Below are 17,310 nucleotides of genomic sequence, written 5' to 3'. Positions count from 1 at the left end.
TAAAGGTTGTGGAATCAGATCACCCTTGAGGGTCATCTTCCCTAGATTTCAATCCGTGTCTGATAATTATATTCTGCACAGATATGCACCCGTTCAACTTTCCAATGTTTTCCATTAAGAGACTTGTGCGGAGGATATGTATCAATCCTTATATTTCGGATATTTCATGTATATTTATCAATCTGTCCGATAATTTTATTCACTTTCAATTTACGAACTATTTCTAATTTATTTTCCGTGTATAATTTTCATTGTTAACCATTGCCATTCTTGTGGTACTCATCTATTAAATATTTCCTGAAGGTACATGACCCTCAAGGTACAAAAATAGCGACTTTCATATCGAGGGAGAATGATGCTCAAGGTACATCGGCTGGCGACGGCATTCTACCTTGAGCATCATCGTCCCTAAACAGGGAACATGACCCTAAAGGTTGTGGAATCAGATCACCCTTGAGGGTCATCTTCCCTAGATTTCAATCCGTGTCTGATAATTATATTCTGCACAGATATGCACCCGTTCAACTTTCCAATGTTTTCCATTAAGAGACTTGTGCGGAGGATATGTATCAATCCTTATATTTCGGATATTTCATGTATATTTATCAATCTGTCCGATAATTTTATTCACTTTCAATTTACGAACTATTTCTAATTTATTTTCCGTGTATAATTTTCATTGTTAACCATTGCCATTCTTGTGGTACTCATCTATTAAATATTTCCTGAAGGTACATGACCCTCAAGGTACAAAAATAGCGACTTTCATATCGAGGGAGAATGATGCTCAAGGTACATCGGCTGGCGACGGCATTCTACCTTGAGCATCATCGTCCCTAAACAGGGAACATGACCCTAAAGGTTGTGGAATCAGATCACCCTTGAGGGTCATCTTCCCTAGATTTCAATCCGTGTCTGATAATTATATTCTGCACAGATATGCACCCGTTCAACTTTCCAATGTTTTCCATTAAGAGACTTGTGCGGAGGATATGTATCAATCCTTATATTTCGGATATTTCATGTATATTTATCAATCTGTCCGATAATTTTATTCACTTTCAATTTACGAACTATTTCTAATTTATTTTCCGTGTATAATTTTCATTGTTAACCATTGCCATTCTTGTGGTACTCATCTATTAAATATTTCCTGAAGGTACATGACCCTCAAGGTACAAAAATAGCGACTTTCATATCGAGGGAGAATGATGCTCAAGGTACATCGGCTGGCGACGGCATTCTACCTTGAGCATCATCGTCCCTAAACAGGGAACATGACCCTAAAGGTTGTGGAATCAGATCACCCTTGAGGGTCATCTTCCCTAGATTTCAATCCGTGTCTGATAATTATATTCTGCACAGATATGCACCCGTTCAACTTTCCAATGTTTTCCATTAAGAGACTTGTGCGGAGGATATGTATCAATCCTTATATTTCGGATATTTCATGTATATTTATCAATCTGTCCGATAATTTTATTCACTTTCAATTTACGAACTATTTCTAATTTATTTTCCGTGTATAATTTTCATTGTTAACCATTGCCATTCTTGTGGTACTCATCTATTAAATATTTCCTGAAGGTACATGACCCTCAAGGTACAAAAATAGCGACTTTCATATCGAGGGAGAATGATGCTCAAGGTACATCGGCTGGCGACGGCATTCTACCTTGAGCATCATCGTCCCTAAACAGGGAACATGACCCTAAAGGTTGTGGAATCAGATCACCCTTGAGGGTCATCTTCCCTAGATTTCAATCCGTGTCTGATAATTATATTCTGCACAGATATGCACCCGTTCAACTTTCCAATGTTTTCCATTAAGAGACTTGTGCGGAGGATACGTATCAATCCTTATATTTCGGATATTTCATGAATATTTATCAATCTGTCCGATAATTTTATTCACTTTCAATTTACGAACTATTTCTAATTTATTTTCCGTGTAGAATTTTCATTGTAAACCATTGCCATTCTTGTGGTACTCATCTATTAAATATTTCCTGAAGGTACATGACCCTCAAGGTACAAAAATAGCGACTTTCATATCGAGGGAGAATGATGCTCAAGGTACATCGGCTGGCGACGGCATTCTACCTTGAGCATCATCGTCCCTAAACAGGGAACATGACCCTAAAGGTTGTGGAATCAGATCACCCTTGAGGGTCATCTTCCCTAGATTTCAATCCGTGTCTGATAATTATATTCTGCACAGATATGCACCCGTTCAACTTTCCAATGTTTTCCATTAAGAGACTTGTGCGGAGGATATGTATCAATCCTTATATTTCGGATATTTCATGTATATTTATCAATCTGTCCGATAATTTTATTCACTTTCAATTTACGAACTATTTCTAATTTATTTTCCGTGTATAATTTTCATTGTTAACCATTGCCATTCTTGTGGTACTCATCTATTAAATATTTCCTGAAGGTACATGACCCTCAAGGTACAAAAATAGCGACTTTCATATCGAGGGAGAATGATGCTCAAGGTACATCGGCTGGCGACGGCATTCTACCTTGAGCATCATCGTCCCTAAACAGGGAACATGACCCTAAAGGTTGTGGAATCAGATCACCCTTGAGGGTCATCTTCCCTAGATTTCAATCCGTGTCTGATAATTATATTCTGCACAGATATGCACCCGTTCAACTTTCCAATGTTTTCCATTAAGAGACTTGTGCGGAGGATATGTATCAATCCTTATATTTCGGATATTTCATGTATATTTATCAATCTGTCCGATAATTTTATTCACTTTCAATTTACGAACTATTTCTAATTTATTTTCCGTGTATAATTTTCATTGTTAACCATTGCCATTCTTGTGGTACTCATCTATTAAATATTTCCTGAAGGTACATGACCCTCAAGGTACAAAAATAGCGACTTTCATATCGAGGGAGAATGATGCTCAAGGTACATCGGCTGGCGACGGCATTCTACCTTGAGCATCATCGTCCCTAAACAGGGAACATGACCCTAAAGGTTGTGGAATCAGATCACCCTTGAGGGTCATCTTCCCTAGATTTCAATCCGTGTCTGATAATTATATTCTGCACAGATATGCACCCGTTCAACTTTCCAATGTTTTCCATTAAGAGACTTGTGCGGAGGATATGTATCAATCCTTATATTTCGGATATTTCATGTATATTTATCAATCTGTCCGATAATTTTATTCACTTTCAATTTACGAACTATTTCTAATTTATTTTCCGTGTATAATTTTCATTGTTAACCATTGCCATTCTTGTGGTACTCATCTATTAAATATTTCCTGAAGGTACATGACCCTCAAGGTACAAAAATAGCGACTTTCATATCGAGGGAGAATGATGCTCAAGGTACATCGGCTGGCGACGGCATTCTACCTTGAGCATCATCGTCCCTAAACAGGGAACATGACCCTAAAGGTTGTGGAATCAGATCACCCTTGAGGGTCATCTTCCCTAGATTTCAATCCGTGTCTGATAATTATATTCTGCACAGATATGCACCCGTTCAACTTTCCAATGTTTTCCATTAAGAGACTTGTGCGGAGGATATGTATCAATCCTTATATTTCGGATATTTCATGTATATTTATCAATCTGTCCGATAATTTTATTCACTTTCAATTTACGAACTATTTCTAATTTATTTTCCGTGTATAATTTTCATTGTTAAACCATTGCCATTCTTGTGGTACTCATCTATTAAATATTTCCTGAAGGTACATGACCCTCAAGGTACAAAAATAGCGACTTTCATATCGAGGGAGAATGATGCTCAAGGTACATCGGCTGGCGACGGCATTCTACCTTGAGCATCATCGTCCCTAAACAGGGAACATGACCCTAAAGGTTGTGGAATCAGATCACCCTTGAGGGTCATCTTCCCTAGATTTCAATCCGTGTCTGATAATTATATTCTGCACAGATATGCACCCGTTCAACTTTCCAATGTTTTCCATTAAGAGACTTGTGCGGAGGATATGTATCAATCCTTATATTTCGGATATTTCATGTATATTTATCAATCTGTCCGATAATTTTATTCACTTTCAATTTACGAACTATTTCTAATTTATTTTCCGTGTATAATTTTCATTGTTAACCATTGCCATTCTTGTGGTACTCATCTATTAAATATTTCCTGAAGGTACATGACCCTCAAGGTACAAAAATAGCGACTTTCATATCGAGGGAGAATGATGCTCAAGGTACATCGGCTGGCGACGGCATTCTACCTTGAGCATCATCGTCCCTAAACAGGGAACATGACCCTAAAGGTTGTGGAATCAGATCACCCTTGAGGGTCATCTTCCCTAGATTTCAATCCGTGTCTGATAATTATATTCTGCACAGATATGCACCCGTTCAACTTTCCAATGTTTTCCATTAAGAGACTTGTGCGGAGGATATGTATCAATCCTTATATTTCGGATATTTCATGTATATTTATCAATCTGTCCGATAATTTTATTCACTTTCAATTTACGAACTATTTCTAATTTATTTTCCGTGTATAATTTTCATTGTTAACCATTGCCATTCTTGTGGTACTCATCTATTAAATATTTCCTGAAGGTACATGACCCTCAAGGTACAAAAATAGCGACTTTCATATCGAGGGAGAATGATGCTCAAGGTACATCGGCTGGCGACGGCATTCTACCTTGAGCATCATCGTCCCTAAACAGGGAACATGACCCTAAAGGTTGTGGAATCAGATCACCCTTGAGGGTCATCTTCCCTAGATTTCAATCCGTGTCTGATAATTATATTCTGCACAGATATGCACCCGTTCAACTTTCCAATGTTTTCCATTAAGAGACTTGTGCGGAGGATATGTATCAATCCTTATATTTCGGATATTTCATGTATATTTATCAATCTGTCCGATAATTTTATTCACTTTCAATTTACGAACTATTTCTAATTTATTTTCCGTGTATAATTTTCATTGTTAACCATTGCCATTCTTGTGGTACTCATCTATTAAATATTTCCTGAAGGTACATGACCCTCAAGGTACAAAAATAGCGACTTTCATATCGAGGGAGAATGATGCTCAAGGTACATCGGCTGGCGACGGCATTCTACCTTGAGCATCATCGTCCCTAAACAGGGAACATGACCCTAAAGGTTGTGGAATCAGATCACCCTTGAGGGTCATCTTCCCTAGATTTCAATCCGTGTCTGATAATTATATTCTGCACAGATATGCACCCGTTCAACTTTCCAATGTTTTCCATTAAGAGACTTGTGCGGAGGATACGTATCAATCCTTATATTTCGGATATTTCATGAATATTTATCAATCTGTCCGATAATTTTATTCACTTTCAATTTACGAACTATTTCTAATTTATTTTCCGTGTATAATTTTCATTGTTAACCATTGCCATTCTTGTGGTACTCATCTATTAAATATTTCCTGAAGGTACATGACCCTCAAGGTACAAAAATAGCGACTTTCATATCGAGGGAGAATGATGCTCAAGGTACATCGGCTGGCGACGGCATTCTACCTTGAGCATCATCGTCCCTAAACAGGGAACATGACCCTAAAGGTTGTGGAATCAGATCACCCTTGAGGGTCATCTTCCCTAGATTTCAATCCGTGTCTGATAATTATATTCTGCACAGATATGCACCCGTTCAACTTTCCAATGTTTTCCATTAAGAGACTTGTGCGGAGGATATGTATCAATCCTTATATTTCGGATATTTCATGTATATTTATCAATCTGTCCGATAATTTTATTCACTTTCAATTTACGAACTATTTCTAATTTATTTTCCGTGTATAATTTTCATTGTTAACCATTGCCATTCTTGTGGTACTCATCTATTAAATATTTCCTGAAGGTACATGACCCTCAAGGTACAAAAATAGCGACTTTCATATCGAGGGAGAATGATGCTCAAGGTACATCGGCTGGCGACGGCATTCTACCTTGAGCATCATCGTCCCTAAACAGGGAACATGACCCTAAAGGTTGTGGAATCAGATCACCCTTGAGGGTCATCTTCCCTAGATTTCAATCCGTGTCTGATAATTATATTCTGCACAGATATGCACCCGTTCAACTTTCCAATGTTTTCCATTAAGAGACTTGTGCGGAGGATACGTATCAATCCTTATATTTCGGATATTTCATGAATATTTATCAATCTGTCCGATAATTTTATTCACTTTCAATTTACGAACTATTTCTAATTTATTTTCCGTGTAGAATTTTCATTGTAAACCATTGCCATTCTGGTGGTACTCATCTATTAAATATTTCCTGAAGGTACATGACCCTAAAGGTACAAAAATAGCGACTTTCATATCGAGGGAGAATGATGCTCAAGGTACATCGGCTGGCGACGGCATTCTACCTTGAGCATCATCGTCCCTAAACAGGGAACATGACCCTAAAGGTTGTGGAAACAGATCACCCTTGAGGGTCATCTTCCCTAGATTTCAATCCGTGTCTGATAATTATATTCTGCACAGATATGCACCCGTTCAACTTTCCAATGTTTTCCATTAAGAGACTTGTGCGGAGGATATGTATCAATCCTTATATTTCGGATATTTCATGTATATTTATCAATCTGTCCGATAATTTTATTCACTTTCAATTTACGAACTATTTCTAATTTATTTTCCGTGTATAATTTTCATTGTTAACCATTGCCATTCTTGTGGTACTCATCTATTAAATATTTCCTGAAGGTACATGACCCTCAAGGTACAAAAATAGCGACTTTCATATCGAGGGAGAATGATGCTCAAGGTACATCGGCTGGCGACGGCATTCTACCTTGAGCATCATCGTCCCTAAACAGGGAACATGACCCTAAAGGTTGTGGAATCAGATCACCCTTGAGGGTCATCTTCCCTAGATTTCAATCCGTGTCTGATAATTATATTCTGCACAGATATGCACCCGTTCAACTTTCCAATGTTTTCCATTAAGAGACTTGTGCGGAGGATATGTATCAATCCTTATATTTCGGATATTTCATGTATATTTATCAATCTGTCCGATAATTTTATTCACTTTCAATTTACGAACTATTTCTAATTTATTTTCCGTGTATAATTTTCATTGTTAACCATTGCCATTCTTGTGGTACTCATCTATTAAATATTTCCTGAAGGTACATGACCCTCAAGGTACAAAAATAGCGACTTTCATATCGAGGGAGAATGATGCTCAAGGTACATCGGCTGGCGACGGCATTCTACCTTGAGCATCATCGTCCCTAAACAGGGAACATGACCCTAAAGGTTGTGGAATCAGATCACCCTTGAGGGTCATCTTCCCTAGATTTCAATCCGTGTCTGATAATTATATTCTGCACAGATATGCACCCGTTCAACTTTCCAATGTTTTCCATTAAGAGACTTGTGCGGAGGATATGTATCAATCCTTATATTTCGGATATTTCATGTATATTTATCAATCTGTCCGATAATTTTATTCACTTTCAATTTACGAACTATTTCTAATTTATTTTCCGTGTATAATTTTCATTGTTAACCATTGCCATTCTTGTGGTACTCATCTATTAAATATTTCCTGAAGGTACATGACCCTCAAGGTACAAAAATAGCGACTTTCATATCGAGGGAGAATGATGCTCAAGGTACATCGGCTGGCAACGGCGTTCTACCTTGAGCATCATCGTCCCTAAACAGGGAACATGACCCTAAAGGTTGTGGAATCAGATCACCCTTGAGGGTCATCTTCCCTAGATTTCAATCCGTGTCTGATAATTATATTCTGCACAGATATGCACCCATTCAACTTTCCAATGTTTCCTAATAAGAGACTTGTGCGGAGGATATGTTTCAATCCTTATGGGGGGGGGTGGGGGGGGGGGGGGGTGGGGGGGGGGGGGGGTGGGGGGGGGGGGGGGTGGGGGGGGGGGGGGGTGGGGGGGGGGGGGGGTGGGGGGGGGGGGGGGTGGGGGGGGGGGGGGGTGGGGGGGGGGGGGGGTGGGGGGGGGGGGGGGTGGGGGGGGGGGGGGGTGGGGGGGGGGGGGGGTGGGGGGGGGGGGGGGTGGGGGGGGGGGGGGGTGGGGGGGGGGGGGGGTGGGGGGGGGGGGGGGTGGGGGGGGGGGGGGGTGGGGGGGGGGGGGGGTGGGGGGGGGGGGGGGTGGGGGGGGGGGGGGGTGGGGGGGGGGGGGGGTGGGGGGGGGGGGGGGTGGGGGGGGGGGGGGGTGGGGGGGGGGGGGGGTGGGGGGGGGGGGGGGTGGGGGGGGGGGGGGGTGGGGGGGGGGGGGGGTGGGGGGGGGGGGGGGTGGGGGGGGGGGGGGGTGGGGGGGGGGGGGGGTGGGGGGGGGGGGGGGTGGGGGGGGGGGCGGTCGTGGTGTCTGTGTTTGTTGGTTGTGTTTGTGTGTGGTGGATTATGTGTGGTTTTGTATGTGTGTTTGTATTTGTGGTGGTGTTTTTGTGTGTTTTTTTTGAGTGTGTGGCATTATGTGTGTGTGTGTTTGTTGCATTATCTCTGTGTGGTTGCTATATCTGCGTGTGTTTGAGGTCGTAGTGTCTGTGTGTGTGGTGGATTATGTTTGGTTTGTCTGTGTTTTTATTTGTGGTGGGGTTTTTGTGTGGTTTTCTTTGAGTGCGTGTGTATGGCCTTATGTGTGTGTGTTTGTGGCAGTGTTTGTTGCATTGTCTCTGTGTCGTTGCCATATATGTGTGTGTGCGGTTGTGGTGCCTGTGTGTGGTGAGTTGTGTGTGTGTGTGTGGTGGATTATGTGTGGTTTTGTCTGTGTTTGTCTTTGTGGTGGTGTTTTTGTGTGGTTTTTTCTGAGTGTGTGTTTGTTGCATTGTCTCCGTGTGGTTGCTATATCTGTGTGTGTGTGCGGTCGTGGTGTCTGTGTGTTGTGGGTTATCTTTAATCTCATTAAGTAGCTTCGCTGCTTCAACCCGTGCCATGTTACCAGCATGATTATGTTGATTAATTCGTTTGATAATGTTGTCGCCTTACCATGCGCGTATGAATACGCGCATGGTAAGGCATTTTTTGTAACTGATCACGTTTCCAAAAAATCTGTCCTTCATTTTCTTTGTCTTTTATAAATAAATGACCATTATCACTCAATTTACGCTTCATCTTCTCGCTTACAATACATTCCAGAGGTATGTCGCAATAATTATAATTAATTTATGAATTGGTTCTTGAACTTCGAACTTTTAAACACTTATCAAAAGAAAAAAATGTCGGAGATCGGACTTCTGAGAACACGTTAGGTAAAACTGTTTAATTTGAAATTTCCAGTGCAGAACTTCACTTTCAAATATCTAAGCAGGAATATATTCACAGTAGTAGCTCCAACATAGTAATGAAACAACAGCTTTTATACTTTGGGGACCAGTAGTTAAATTCAGCTAGAACTCTCTGGGTTCCGGCCACGGAACTTTTTTATGCACCGGACCCACAACATTTTTCTGTTTTGTGACTTTTTGTCCTTTACGGTAATTAAGCCTAACGCGAAACAGACAGCAATGACAGTTTATTAAGAAGTGCATATGATTGGTGTGGAATACCACACCAATCATATGCACTAATCATATGCAAAAGATCGCGCGATCGAAAGATAAAAGCAAGCCGCCAGTTGAGTTGAAATGCTAACTCTCTTCAACCGAATTCCATATGTGAAACTGATATAACAACATTCACTATATACAGTATATATTTCTTAGTTTTAACACGTTTACGAATTTTAACACTTTCGGTTGAATTTCATTGCTGCTTTGCGAACTCACACACAACTAATTAATAACAATAGTTTTTAGTTAGATACTGTGTTTACCATATGGTTTTGCTTGAGTCTATACAGCATAGTTTCTGTAGGAGGGGACATGTGATTCAATATATTACACAGACTGCTCATACCTTATTCGCTGACATAATAAAAATAATTGCTTTTCTTGCCTCTGCAATATAGTGGACATTGGGAGGGCGTGTTGATTACCGCGGGAGCAGTTACTATCGCCCCAACGTGCACGCGTTTACGCTTTTTTTCATGTGCTAGTTATATGCGAAACTTTTTAATTTCTTTTTTCGAAAAGTAAAATCATGCGTGGTGCGAGTTATACACGAGGGCGGATTATATTCGAGTAAGTACGGTATTTCAACTATGGAAGTACATTGGTACCTTCTTTAACCCTGCGGAAGTAGCGATCGAAAAAATTGCAGCTTAGGTCGCATTCATCCGAGAGAGATATATTCATTACTAGTATATGCTGAAATGCGATAATTTAAAACAAACAAACAAAAAAAACTACAAATATAATACATGATGGTTTATTTATTTACAAATATAATCTAGAAATTATTGAAAAAAAAAAAAAGGAAAAAAAAAAACTAAACCAATACTATACTGACATCGGAGTTCCTGGTATCTCTCAGATACAATTTATTATCAAATATCACACACCTTTACATAACACACGTGTTAAATTAAACTAACTTCAATATTCTAGCGAATAACGCTTTCAGCGTATTTTTTCTGCGATGATTTTTCCTGCAATGAATTTTCCTTGCGATGAATTTTTCCTCACGATGAATTTTCCCCGCGATCAATTTTCACGCGATGAATTGTCCGTGAACCGAATAATCACTATCGTTTTGCCCATCTGTTTCAGAGTTAATGTGCATAAATATGGAAAGAGTAGGTCTATAGTAAGTGAGATACGTATAGTAACTACTAATGCACAACTATTTAGAAAAATAATTTAAATGGATTTATATGTAAAACAATGATATTCTCAAATACGGAGTTACATAAATAGTAATTTGATTGAATTCAGCATTGATTGAATACGCCCATAAAAATAGCGATGCAGACCAAATAATTATATGCCTATTTCAAGACAGCCAATGCAGCGCACAGAAGATGTTCATCTCGGCTGTTTTGCCTGAGATATACGACTTATGGGAATAAAAAGGTAAGATGGTGCTCAGTATATAAGGAGAGAAAAAAAATAGAAATGATTTCTTAGATCTCTGGTTTCAGTATAAATATGACTGGATATTCCTTTGGGCTCACGTTTTCAGTTTTATTGTGTTAAGGGAGTAAAAGTTGGATAAACTTTCGAAGAGTGATTTTGCAATGCTACTCTTTCTCTGAGATTCGTATTTGCGTGCAGTTATCTGTTCGATATTTGAATGCTTTGATTTTTATGAGCAAGTTCATTTTGAGTTTCATTAATTAGAAAAACAAGTGATTATACGGATTATAATATACGTTCGTCATGGTAAATTAGTAGAGAACCTTTTTTCAAACAAAATATTTTGCTATTGAAGTCTTTTAAGAATTGTTATTTCTCTTTTACCTATGTTAGTGTTTTAAGGAAATCTCACCAATTAAAGATAAAACACTTACAGAGCATTGAATATACTTGTATGGCCTAAGTCATATAATCCTGAAATCTAGCTCAATAAAACAAATATATTGTAAATTATGACCACTTAAGATCTCCAATAAGCAAAATGGTAGTCTACCACTGGAAAAGGAAAATTATGTATCACATTGGGTTCTATGGGCCGGTGATGCTTAATATTCAGCCTCACTCTTATATATAGCAATCAACCCCGCCTTCGCACGGTGCAGCCTGTTTCACTAGTGGGTACATCAGTATTTTCCCTGCAAAGGGATACTTTCCTATTTAGAGAAAATGTCTCAACCTGTTAGGTGGTAGACGGCTTTTATCGTCATCATGGTTACCGGGGACCTTAAGTGGTTGTCGCCATGTTTATTTCCTAGAACAAATATTTCGGGTTTGTCTCCCAATCTTCAACATGCAGTGCAATTGATTGTCTCCCACCAAGAGTAAGCTATACGTAATACAGAGATCCAGAAACTCTCCCCCATCTTTGATAGCACAGAAGTAAAATAGTACCGCTGGCTGGCCGCCACTTGGTATACGGGGCCAAACTAGATGGTATCGCGTATTAGGAGACGTGATCAAACTGGGGAATTATCTTACAGACATATACACTGACAGTCGTGCAAAATATTTGCAAGAAACTTCCATATCCGTTTACTAACATTCATAGCACGAAAATGTCTGCTACATCAACCGGAGCCCATCTTAACTGTCCACATTACATCCTGCATGATTCCTTCTGCCACAGAAGAGATACCTGTCCCTTTGTGTAATCTTATGTTCCTTGCCAAAGGAAGCCTTATTTTGAATAACACAGTTTTGACCTTCACTGGCGTAAGATTTCTTTACCAACTTTTCTATCAGTCCTCTGCTGTCTTTACTACTTGAAAATTATTCCGGCATATTTGACTTCTTATCTATGAAGCTAGATTTCATTCAGTCTAAATTTCTAAACAGTGAATTTATATTTCTTCGTGATTTTAATGTCCCCAACTCTGCCTTCCTCTCTCCAATTTCTCTGACCATGCTGGAAAAGATACAGAGATGTTTGCTGTAAGCAAGGACCTAAAACAGATAATTCATCTCCATACCCAGAATTCCTGCTCTCTTTACTCAATAACACTAAGGATCTCTTCTTAACTAGTTTTTCTTCCAGGTACACCGTTAAGGTGATTGTGGCTCCTGGTAATCTAGATCACAATCTCATCAAAGTTACAACTCTGGAGGAACGTTCTTCCCTCAACCGTCCACAAATTTGTACTCTGGCATTACTACAACAATACCAAGTGGGAGGAATTACCTGACTTTACTCCTCCTTTCCATGGTCAGAATACTTCTTTTAATACAGAAAATTAGTAGTGCAGTAATGATAACGATAATTCAGGGTCCAAAATTCCCATCCTATATCAAAACCGTGGTTTTCCTAGAAGTGTGCCTCTTACCTCCTTGAGGTTTATGCTAAATGAAGACAAAATACTTCTTGGGCCACTGGCATTCGTGCCTTCTGGTCCTTATATAAAGATGTTGGGCACAACGTTTGTAAATCTGTGCTACATCTTTCGATGCTACGATTCTTTTTCTTACAATACTACTACCATTAGAGTAACATTTAATCTTCATCTAAAGACAAGACTGGCGTAGTAGATTTCTTCCTCTTTTCCACTCCTCCCATTACCTCACATATTTTTTAGAAGATTGTATCGTATGCCTCTTGTAACCTTCTGAAGACTGACATTAGATGAATCTTGCAAATCCTGGATACCAGAAAGGTAGCTATTCTTTATGGAATCTCACCTAGTGTGCTCAAGGGATGTACTCCTGAACTGAACTTTATCGATGATAAAGAACACCTGTTCTTTATCATCGATAAAGTTCAGTTCATCGATACACTATATTGTACTCATCTGGCATATATCCTACATCATGGAAGCAAGACCGTATACGGCAATTAATTCCCAAAAACGTGATGAATGTTAACCATCAACTTATTGCTGAATTTTAAGAATGATAGTGCTGAAAGCTCTATCATTTTGAACTTAACTAATTTACCTTACCAGTGACTTAATTTTACTTATCAGTATTACCATTGATTAATGGCTAATGAAATGGTAAAGCCCTTAGAGATTTATCATTTTAACCCCCTCTACCTATTTTATATAAACAATTTGCTCTCACTAACATTCAACCTGATGTATAGCTTTGCTGATGATAAAAACTCTCCTCTCATTCTGCACGTACGTCAAGCTTGCAGTGAACAAAACATCTCAAGCTTCAAGATCATCTGTATTTTCAGTTTTACTTAAACAGACTTTTCTGGTTTTCTCACACTCTTGACTGTCGAGATGAACATTTGATAATGCTTAGTTCAACAGTCCAGACCAGATCTCTCTTCTCAGACTCACTAATAATTCGAACCTTTCCTTCCTTGTATAATCACATCACTTCTATAGTGTCCTCAAGCTTCCAAAAAACTTAGTCATTTTTCGTTCAAGACGTACTTCTCTTCTAATCAGTTTTTCTGTATAAATATAAATCCTTCGAACTGTAGAATACTGCTGTCGTGTTTGGTCGGGTGCACTTAAGACCTCCAAACAAATTCCGAAAGCTGTTCAGAAAAGGGCTGTTCGGTTGGTTAATGACGTCTCTTGCACTCTCTTCAGCCACTTTCTCATAGAAGAACAGTTTGTTTCTGCATTCTCTTTTCTACAGCTATTCCATGGCCGCTCTTCAGCAGAAGTAGCATTCACTATCCCTCTATGTATGTCAGAATTACAAGAAAATGAGCAGCAGCTGCTCAGCCTTCCTTTCCACTCTACCTGCGTACTCACCTAACCTACCTGCTTCCATTCATCTTTTATTTTATTCACCTCAGTTCTATAACCAGTACTTGGGAAATATTTCATAGGAGTGTGAATTATTTCAAAAGGACTACAAACTAAAACTTTAAGAAGAATATCAACAGATCACTTTGTTCCTAATCCTTGCCCAGACATGGCATTTATATGCTATAACTCTGATGCCTCTTGTGTGTGGGAATAATATAAAAATACAGTCCAGATACTGCATTTTATGCTACGTTGTATTGCATGTAGAGCGAGAAGTGTGCTACCAGTCTTGTCTAGAAGGTCGATTGTTAAATGTGGAAAATGAGTATTCAGATATGATTTCTTTAGATATAAATACTAAGTGAAATGAAAAGATTTCTCATTTCATGAAGTGTTAGAATTTTTTTAGTTTTATTAAGATATTTCCTTTTTGCCTTCTTTTCATTACAATTACTGTAATCACTTTGCAATATTTAGCAGTAATGTCAGTTTCTTTCAAAACTGATTCCTTTTCATCTTGGCCAGTCTCAGCAGTCTGAACCTTTTTCACACGAATGCACATAATCTATGCATGCACTGTATAATATTGATGAAAACAACTAAGAAACATTTTTGTGTTTTCGATTCCTCTTGTGGTTATTTGCTGGCAGTGGCTACGCTTCTACTATCCCCAGCATTTTGGAAATCATTTCATCGACTACCAACGTTTTCACTACTACATTTAAATATTCCCAAAATTCGTTTTGTTAGAAATCAACTGCGGTTTTCGTGGTGTTATTTTTCTTAAGTTTTAAAATGTTTACAGTGAAATCCCGGATTCACTGTTTTATGTGAATCCCACCAAACAAATGCTGTAACTATGTGGGTTAGATAATCCAGTAAATCTATTCTAGAGGTCAAACATGGATGTATTTCAAGCTATTTCAGAGTTCCAATAAGTAGTGTGGTTGCGTCATACCGGGCGAAGAAATTATTCAGCCTGAAGTCATTCATATACAACCATACCCCAGGCGATTCGAATGAAGCGCTTACTCGCTGGAGTATTGAGACGCTATCAGCTCGGCCTATGAAAATGGATAAAAATCGAAGATACACTAATCATTTCCTGCTTGCTCATTCTACAAAACAAGATAATTGCTTTAATATTAATTCCGTGCTAAAGTTTCGATGGGTAATAATCATGCCCTTTAATTAGAAACACCTGGATTCGTATCTTTTCTGGAATACGAAGAACAGTCTTTTAAGAGATTATAAATCCTCACAAAAGTTAGCTTATTATTCAAATTAAAGAAGTTAGCTAGCTTCATCCGGAAGTAACAGTGTTTGAACTCCCTGAAACTCGGTTTATAAATTCGGAAAACAGGCAAACAAGCCAGAAGAACGCACGCAATTAATAGACATAGTGGACATGATATAGATATACTTAACATGATTCCAACCCAACCAACTCATCCCTAAGCTCTAATCGTCATGATGAAATTGAAATTACGATGCAAAATATTGCCATTTCAATTATGATTTTTAGATATTATAGTTTTAGATTGAATCGTTTTGTAGTGAATAGAAAATCTACTTGGAGTTGTTCGCTGAGGTTGATTATCGCGACAGAAGTGACTCATCCCCTCTCTCTCTCTCTCTCCCTCCCTCCCTCCCTCCCTCCCTCTCTCTCTCTCTACGCAGTTTCTGATTACTGAGAAAAACTAGAAGACAGTGTTCTAAGTAGTGCATTGCTAGAGGACGTAATAAGGTTGTGGTACAAAAAAGGAGCGAAATGCATGGTTATCTATTCAAAGTTTCTTCGGATTTTCTCTTTTTAATACAAAGAGCAACGCATTATACTGCCCGCTAAGGAAGTGCTGCAACAAGTTTGGCATGAGAATTGCATTGTCTTAGTAGAAATAACTTTCTTATATCTCAGCGATTACGTGTTAAAGCTAGGGAGATGTGTATTCATGTGGTGCACACGCGTGAATGCATAGCAACACAAAGTTCAGAAGATGAGATAGGGTAAACAGCGAAGAACTCCATATCGGGGACATTCGCACCGGCAGGTATATACCCGCGAAACCCATAAATCACCGTGATAGGAGTTTATCCTTTCATTCAAGACAACTAATGGATTTCTGGCAGAAACGGTTCTGTGAATTGTACGAAAAAGGAAAAAATAATGAGGTTCCAGAGTAAACTGTTGATTTATAGGAAAATCTTGACTAGCAGAAATAGTGAAATATAAGATGACATCTGACATTATGAAGAGAAACCTTTTCTTGTTAGTTTTTAAAGTTTTATTAACTGTTGCGTTATGCATTTGAGTAATAATTTTACTTCATATTAACTGCAGTTAACTGTGGAACTCATTATGTCTGGCATATTATTTAGGAGTTCATATGATCTGTATTAATGAGACTTTGCAAAGGAATTAACAGATTAAATTATTTAGAAATAGCATGTTATTAAAATATGAGACAAATTAGTCTCTTTAAGGATGGAATATAGAGAACAGCGGAAGCTTAAGAAATTTCGATTTCACACTGTAATAGTTTATTATGAGTTAAATGAAGTACCTGAATTTGTGGTAGTTATCAGTATTATTTTGTTCAACTGTTTTACTCATTAAAATCGTGCTTTTTTGAGAATTAGTAATTCTTTAAACTATTATGTACAGTTCCATTTATACTAAAAATAAAAGGGCTGACTACCTTTCCTTAATTTCGCCACAAACTTCTACAACAACCGTATTACTGTGAATATTATTTTTGAAGTTTCATGATCAGATAATTTGTTGAAATATTTTGATCCAAAATTAAAAATAAATGTAAAATAAATAAATAAATAAAATGTACAAACCGGGGTTTAAGAAGAAACCCTAATCTCTCAAAAATCATAGTAATGTGAAATACCAAAAAACCAACATAAAGCAAATATGTGGGAGAGAAAACGGGCGGAATTAAAAAAAAAAGCGAGAGTAAATTTTAAACATAGAAACATAAAAAAAACTGTAACAGTGCAAAGGCCGTTTCGGGGTGTCGTCATCACGAAAGGTGCTGGACATTGCTACATTTCTTATCCCTTGCAGGTAGATCAGAGGAT

This window comes from Typopeltis vanoorti, chromosome 8, assembly GCF_054136105.1.
Source record: "Typopeltis vanoorti isolate ZY-2024b chromosome 8, IOZ_Tvanoo_1.0, whole genome shotgun sequence".
Lineage (NCBI taxonomy): Eukaryota > Metazoa > Arthropoda > Arachnida > Uropygi > Thelyphonidae > Typopeltis > Typopeltis vanoorti.
The sequence above is the reverse complement of the archived record's forward strand: the minus strand, read 5'-3'. Positions refer to the sequence as shown.